Here is a 7,500-nt window from a genome sequence, read left to right on the forward strand (position 1 = left end):
GCTGCCAGATCCCGGGCACGATTCAGGCAGCAGCAGCGGAAGCGAGCGATACCGACACGCCCGGCGGGGAGAAGGCCCTCGTCTCTCTCCCCGCCTTGCCACGGGAGCACCGGGACGTGCTAGAGGAGACAGCGACCCGCGGAAGCGGGGCGCGCCCCCGGCACGCCAGGACCTTAGAGCCGGGGCGGCTCGCTCGGCAGCGGGCGGGGGTACGGGCCACAAAGCCGCCCTTCTCAGGCTAGAGGTTTCATTTAGGGAGGAACCCTCGGGGACCCCACCCGGGCAGGTGAGGCCTCACGCGCGGCGCCGCTTTTAGCCCCTTTTAACTTTCGCGACGCCGCCGCCTCGCTCTCGGCTCGGCCAACCCCCGCCACACGCAGCTGCTCGCGGCCGGCACCCGCGGGTACCCGGAACCGAGGACGACACCGGCGCCTCACGCGTTTTAGGACACCTGAAAACTCACGGGGCCACGCAGCAGTCACAAAGCCGGTTGCGGTCGACCGGTCCCCGAACCCTGCCCCAGCGCCGGGGGGGAGGTGGAAAGGGGAGGATGCGGCAAGGCACGCGCCGGGCCGCTAACGCCACGGCTCCCCCCCGCTCGAGCCGCTCGGGGCTGGGGGAACGAGGACGACACCTCACACGCGACGGGAAGCGAAGTGGAAAGGAAGACCGCCCTTGCCCTGCCGGCCGGGGGCCCTTTCCGACGCGACCCGAAAGGCCTCATCGATCAACAAGGACAGAAGGAAAGGAAGCCAGCGGAGGCCCCACGGCCTCGCTCTTCTGGGACAGACACAGCCACGCGCACCCGCCACCGCCCTCGGGAGCAGCCAGCAGGCACGGGGCTCGGCGTGCGGGCAACACGCCGGAGGAGCAAACGGGGCGCCCTCCAGAGATGGGGGGGGGGGGGCAAGCTGCACCGGGCCGCACCGGCTCACAGGGCACCTCTGCCTCCCCGAAATGTGGGCTTGCATTTTCCCTCAAGCTGCACCGAGTTACATCTCCATCACGGGGCGCCCCTCTGGAGCCAGGAGGAAGCCGTGCTGGGGCACCGGCTTGCCCTCCTCCCCCCATGCCGGGCTCCATAGCATACGAGTGGCCAGTCACCGCCGCTGGCTTTTCCCTTAGATGCCGTGCCCCCGCGGGCTGCGGCTTTGGCCATGGGGGGGAACCCCCGTGAAGAGGGTCCAGTGCTGGGAACTCTCTCTGCCCCTTACCGGGCTCTCTCTCGCCGTACCTGGACGGGCTTGCTTTCCATTCTTGGTGGGACCGACGCCGGCACCACGTCTCCCCGGCTTTCTCTGCCCCCGTGCCCCACCGGGCAAACTTCGCTTCGGGGGTTCCACACTTTGGCAGTGGCCGGCGCCAGCCACTCGTCAACTTTTTTTCTTTTCCCCGCTTTCGTTGCCGAGCCCGGGCTGGGCTCCGGCTCACGGACGAGCGAAACCCATCCAACACCGCTGAGGGTGCGCCAGCGGCCGCTCCAAACCGCCGCGCCTTTGTTCGGCCCCGCGGGTCCCCTCTCTGACCCGGGCGAAAGCCACCGAGAAGCCAGACGGACCCCTGCCCAGCCGCCTGGCGGGTGGCTTGGAGCAGCCGCTCGGCAGCGCTGCCCTGGGAGTGCTCGGCGTCGCTTGTTCCCTCATATACGGAACTGGAGGGCCGTCAGCTCCGCGAGCGCACAACCAGCCGACCTCCGCCCAGCGGCAGGTCGCAGAAATCACGCCGGCTTGTACGATGACGTAGGCGGAGGCAGAGCGCAACAGCGACCCCTTGGCGACAAGCGCGATCTCCGCGGAGAGCACGTCTACTCGCCGAGGGAGAGCACGTCTACTCGCCCAGGGAGAGCACGTCTACTCGCCGAGGGAGAGCACGTCTACTCGCCGAGGGAGAGCACGTCTACTCGCCCAGGGAGAGCACGTCTACTCGCCCAGGGAGAGCACGTCTACTCGCCCAGGGAGAGCACGTCTACTCGCCCAGGGAGAGCACGTCTACTCGCCCAGGGAGAGCACGTCTACTCGCCGAGGGAGAGCACGTCTACTCGCCCAGGGAGAGCACGTCTACTCGCCGAGGGAGAGCACGTCTACTCGCCCAGGGAGAGCACGTCTACTCGCCCAGGGAGAGCACGTCTACTCGCCCAGGGAGAGCACGTCTACTCGCCCAGGGAGAGCACGTCTACTCGCCCAGGGAGAGCACGTCTACTCGCCCAGGGAGAGCACGTCTACTCGCCGAGGGAGAGCACGTCTACTCGCCGAGGGAGAGCACGTCTACTCGCCGAGGGAGAGCACGTCTACTCGCCGAGGGAGAGCACGTCTACTCGCCGAGGGAGAGCACGTCTACCTCGCCGTTCGGGCTCCCGGCACCCTACGGATCCGCCGACTCGTTCGCCGGCGGCGGGGGGAGGCAGTGGAGGGGGTGCGGGCAGAAGCGGCAGCGGAGGCGGAGGGGGGGGGGGGCTCGAAGACAGCCGGCAGCCGCTTCGGTGAACGTCACCCGGCCGGCGACCGGGGCCGTCCCGGGGCTGTCCGGGGATGCCGGCTTCCGGCACGGGGTCCCGGCCGCGGCCGGAGCGGCTCGAATCCCCGCGGTCCCGGCAGCAGCCGGAGCCGCTCGCCGTTCGGGCTCCCGGCACCCTACAGATCCGGCGACTCGTTCGCGGGCGGCGGGGGGAGGCAGTGGAGGGGGTGCGGGCAGAAGCGGCCGCGGAGGCGGAGGGGGGGGGGGGGCTCGAAGACAGCCGTCAGCCGCTTCGGTGAACGTCACCCGGGAGGCGACCGGGACCGGCCCGGGAAGCCATCGTCCGGCCCGGGATCCCGGCCGCGGCCGGACCGGCTCGAAGCCCCGCGGCCCCGGCACGGGGGAGGCCCAAAGACTGGCGGCAGCCGCTTCGCTGAACGTCACCCGGCCGGCGACCGGGGCCGTCCCGGGGCCGTCCCGGGATGCCGGCTTCCGGCACGGGGTCCCGGCCGCGGCCGGACCGGCTCGAATCCCCGCGGTCCCGGCAGCAGCCGGAGCCGCTCGCCGTTCGGGCTCCCGGCACCCTACGGATCCGCCGACTCGTTCGCCGGCGGCGGGGGGAGGCAGTGGAGGCGGTGCGGGCAGAAGCGGCAGCGGAGGCGGAGGGGGGGGGGCTCGAAGACAGCCGGCAGCCGCTTCGCTGAACGTCACCCGGCCGGCGACCGGGGCCGTCCCGGGGCTGTCCGGGGATGCCGGCTTCCGGCACGGGGTCCCGGCCGCGGCCGGACCGTCTCGAATCCCCGCGGTCCCGGCAGCAGCCGGAGCCGCTCGCCGTTCGGGCTCCCGGCACCCTACAGATCCGGCGACTCGTTCGCGGGCGGCGGGGGGAGGCAGTGGAGGGGGTGCGGGCAGAAGCGGCCGCGGAGGCGGAGGGGGGGAGGGGCTCGAAGACAGCCGGCAGCCGCTTCGGTGAACGTCACCCGGGAGGCGACCGGGACCGGCCCGGGAAGCCATCGTCCGGCCCCGGATCCCGGCCGCGGCCGGACCGGCTCGAAGCCCCGCGGCCCCGGCACGGGGGAGGCCCAAAGACTGGCGGCAGCCGCTTCGCTGAACGTCACCCGGCCGGCGACCGGGGCCGTCCCGGGGCCGTCCCGGGATGCCGGCTTCCGGCACGGGGTCCCGGCCGCGGCCGGACCGGCTCGAATCCCCGCGGTCCCGGCAGCAGCCGGAGCCGCTCGCCGTTCGGGCTCCCGGCACCCTACGGATCCGGCGACTCGTTCGCCGGCGGCGGGGGGAGGCAGTGGAGGCGGTGCGGGGAGAAGCGGCAGCGGAGGCGGAGGGGGGGCGGGGGGGACGATAGTGGCGGGGGGCGGGGGGTGCTCGAAGGCAGCCGGCAGCCGGTTCGGTGAACATTCGCCGGGGCGGGGGGGGCGACCTGTCCGTGCCCGGGGCAGCCCCGGGAAGCCGGCAGCCAGCACGGGGTCCCGGCAGCACCTGTTCCCTGCCCTGGGACTTGCCGTGCCCGGCGGCCGGTTGCCGGGTGGGGGGAGCGATGAGAGGCGGGGCGCAGCGGCCGGGGCAGCGCCGGGCCGCAGCGGGGGGCTGGGCGGGTGGGGTAGGCGTCGAGCGGCAAGCCCTCGGCTGCAGCGAATGTTCGGCGGTGCGGGGCGGGGGGGGGACGGGACGACACGTTGGGGGCGCCGAGTCCGAGCCACCCCCGGCCCCAGGGGCGGCCGGAGGGGGAGGCCGGTGCCTGGCCCTGGGAGCTGCTGGGCGCCGGATGGCCGAGGGTGCGTCAGAAGCCGCCCGAGCGGTCGAGCAGGTCCTCCAGAAAGGCCTAGGGTGGCTTCGAGGGCCCCGGGAGCAGTCGAGGGAGGCCTCCAGGCAGGTCTGGAGTGGATGGGAGGCCTTCCAAAGCAGACAAGGGAGGCTGCCAGCGGGGCCTAGGCTGGCACTGCAGCCTGTAAATGGTTGGGGGGGGGGGCCTCTGGTGCGGCCTGGAGTCTCTGGGTGGCGTCCAGAGAGGTGCAAAAGATCCTCTGGTGCGGCCTGTGGTGGCGGAGAAGCCTGCAGAGCGTGCGGGGGAGGCTTCTGGTGCGGCCTGGGGTGGGTCGGAAGCCTGCAGAGCGTGCGGGAGAGGCTTCTGGTGCGGCCTGGGGTGGCTGAGAAGCCTGCAGAGCGTGCGGGAGAGGCTTCTGGTGCGGCCTGGGGTGGCTGAGAAGCCTGCAGAGCGTGCGGGAGAGGCTTCTGCTGCGGCCTGGGGTGGCTGAGAAGCCTGCAGAGCGTGCGGGGGAGGCTTCTGTTGGGGCCTGGGGTGGGTCAGAAGCCTACAGAGCGTGCGGGGGAGGCTTCTGGTGCGGCCTGGGGTGGGTCGGAAGCCTGCAGAGCGTGCGGGAGAGGCTTCTGTTGGGGCCTGGGGTGGCTGAGAAGCCTGCAGAGCGTGCGGGGGAGGCTTCTGCTGCGGCCTGGGGTGGCTGAGAAGCCTGCAGAGCGTGCGGGGGAGGCTTCTGCTGCGGCCTGGGGTGGCTGAGAAGCCTGCAGAGCGTGCGGGGGAGGCTTCTGGTGCGGCCTGGGGTGGCTGAGAAGCCTGCAGAGCGTGCGGGGGAGGCTTCTGGTGCGGCCTGGGGTGGGACGGAAGCCTGCAGAGCGTGCGGGAGAGGCTTCTGCTGCGGCCTGGGGTGGGTCGGAAGCCTGCAGAGCGTGCGGGAGAGGCTTCTGTTGGGGCCTGGGGTGGCTGAGAAGCCTGCAGAGCGTGCGGGAGAGGCTTCTGCTGCGGCCTGGGGTGGCTGAGAAGCCTGCAGAGCGTGCGGGAGAGGCTTCTGCTGCGGCCTGGGGTGGCTGAGAAGCCTGCAGAGCGTGCGGGAGAGGCTTCTGCTGCGGCCTGGGGTGGCTGAGAAGCCTGCAGAGCGTGCGGGAGAGGCTTCTGCTGCGGCCTGGGGTGGCTGAGAAGCCTGCAGAGCGTGCGGGAGAGGCTTCTGCTGCGGCCTGGGGTGGCTGAGAAGCCTGCAGAGCGTGCGGGAGAGGCTTCTGCTGCGGCCTGGGGTGGCTGAGAAGCCTGCAGGGCGTGCGGGAGAGGCTTCTGCTGCGGCCTGGGGTGGGTGGGAAGCCTGCAGAGCGTGCGGGGGAGGCTTCTGGTGCGGCCTGGGGTGGCTGAGAAGCCTGCAGAGCGTGCGGGGGAGGCTTCTGCTGCGGCCTGGGGTGGCTGAGAAGCCTGAAGAGCGTGCGGGAGAGGCTTCTGGTGCGGCCTGGGGTGGCTGAGAAGCCTGCAGAGCGTGCGGGAGAGGCTTCTGGTGCGGCCTGGGGTGGCTGAGAAGCCTGCAGAGCGTGCGGGGGAGGCTTCTGGTGCGGCCTGGGGTGGCTGAGAAGCCTGCAGAGCGTGCGGGGGAGGCTTCTGCTGCGGCCTGGGGTGGCTGAGAAGCCTGCAGAGCGTGCGGGGGAGGCTTCTGGTGCGGCCTGGGGTGGCTGAGAAGCCTGCAGAGCGTGCGGGGGAGGCTTCTGGTGCGGCCTGGGGTGGCTGAGAAGCCTGCAGAGCGTGCGGGAGAGGCTTCTGGTGCGGCCTGGGGTGGCTGAGAAGCCTGCAGAGCGTGCGGGGGAGGCTTCTGCTGCGGCCTGGGGTGGCTGAGAAGCCTGCAGAGCGTGCGGGAGAGGCTTCTGCTGCGGCCTGGGGTGGGTCGGAAGCCTGCAGAGCTTGCGGGGGAGGCTTCTGGTGCGGCCTGGGGTGGGTCGGAAGCCTGCAGAGCATGCGGGGGAGGCTTCTGCTGCGGCCTGGGGTCTCTGGGTGGCCTCTAGAGAGGTGCAAAAGACCCTCTGGGTTGGGCTGGGGTGGCTCTTGGACCCCTGCCACACAGTGGAGAGAGGCCTCCGGCCCGCCACCTGTGTCCCTGTGTGCCTGAGTGCCTGTGTCCCTGTGTCCCTGTGTCCCTGTGTCCCTGAGTGCCTGAGTGCCTGTGTCCCTGTGTCCCTGTGTCCCTGAGTGCCTGAGTGCCTGAGTGCCTGTGTCCCTGTGTCCTTGTGTCCCTGTGTCCCTGTGTCCCTGTGTGCCCGAGTGCCTGTGTCCCTGTGTCCCTGTCTGTGTACCTGTGTGCGAGAGTGTCCGGCACGCCACCCAGCGGCGGCGGGCAAGCAGGTAGGCGGGTGGGCGGGCCGGCGAGGGCCAGTGTGAGTTTGGGGGGTGGGAGGGGAGGCGGCAGCTGGAAGCGTCAGAGGAGGGGGCGTGGCTCCGGCTGGCCCCGGGAGCAGGTTCCCGGGACCGGGACCGGCTGGACCCGGCGGGTGGTTGATCCCGGGGCGGGGGGCAGAGGCGGCGGGAAGCGGCAGCTGCGTGTGCGGCGGGGGGGTGGAGGGCGAACCGCGGCGGGAAGCGGATGCTTCAGAGCAGGTTACGGGGGCGGGGACGGACGACACCACCTGTCCCCGCCCCGGGACGGGCTGGACCCGGCGCCCTGGACCCGGCGCCGTGTACCCGCCGCCGCCCCCGCCGCCGCCCCCCTCCGCCACCCCGGGACCCCGACGTTTTTTGGCGCCCGCGCCTTTTTTTGCTCCCCGCCTGCCCGCGCTGCCCCGGGCCCTCCCCCGGGGCGGGGCGGGAGGGAGGGACGGACGGACGGGTAGCCGGGGATCTCCGAGCGCGCGCCACCAGACCGAGGCGGGTCCCGGCGGCGGCGGCGGCGGCGGCGGCGGCGGCGGCAGCAGCAAGCGACGGCGGGGGGGGCAGGCTAGGGAGAGAGGGGGAGCGGCATGCGGTAGGGCTGGGGGGTTTGTTTCGGGGGGGAGGGGTGGGGGGGGGGTGGCAGCGGTCAGCGAGAGCGGGGAGAGGGGGAGCGGCATGCGGTAGGGCTGGGGTGTTTTTGGGGTGGGGGCGTTGGGGGGATTAGCGGGCGGGCGGGCAGCCCAGCCAAGCGGCAAGCCGGGGGGCGGGCGAGGGCGGCTTTAGGGCCGGAGGAGCGGAGCGCAACCTCCCCCGTGCAGGCTCCAGCGTGGAGAGCAGCAAGTTTTTGGGGACGGGGGACGACGGACGGGAGGGGCAGCGGCGAGAGGCTAGCTGCG

This window comes from Melanerpes formicivorus, unplaced genomic scaffold (assembly GCF_026170545.1).
Source record: "Melanerpes formicivorus ecotype bairdi unplaced genomic scaffold, bMelFor1.0.p_v2 SCAF_337, whole genome shotgun sequence".
Lineage (NCBI taxonomy): Eukaryota > Metazoa > Chordata > Aves > Piciformes > Picidae > Melanerpes > Melanerpes formicivorus.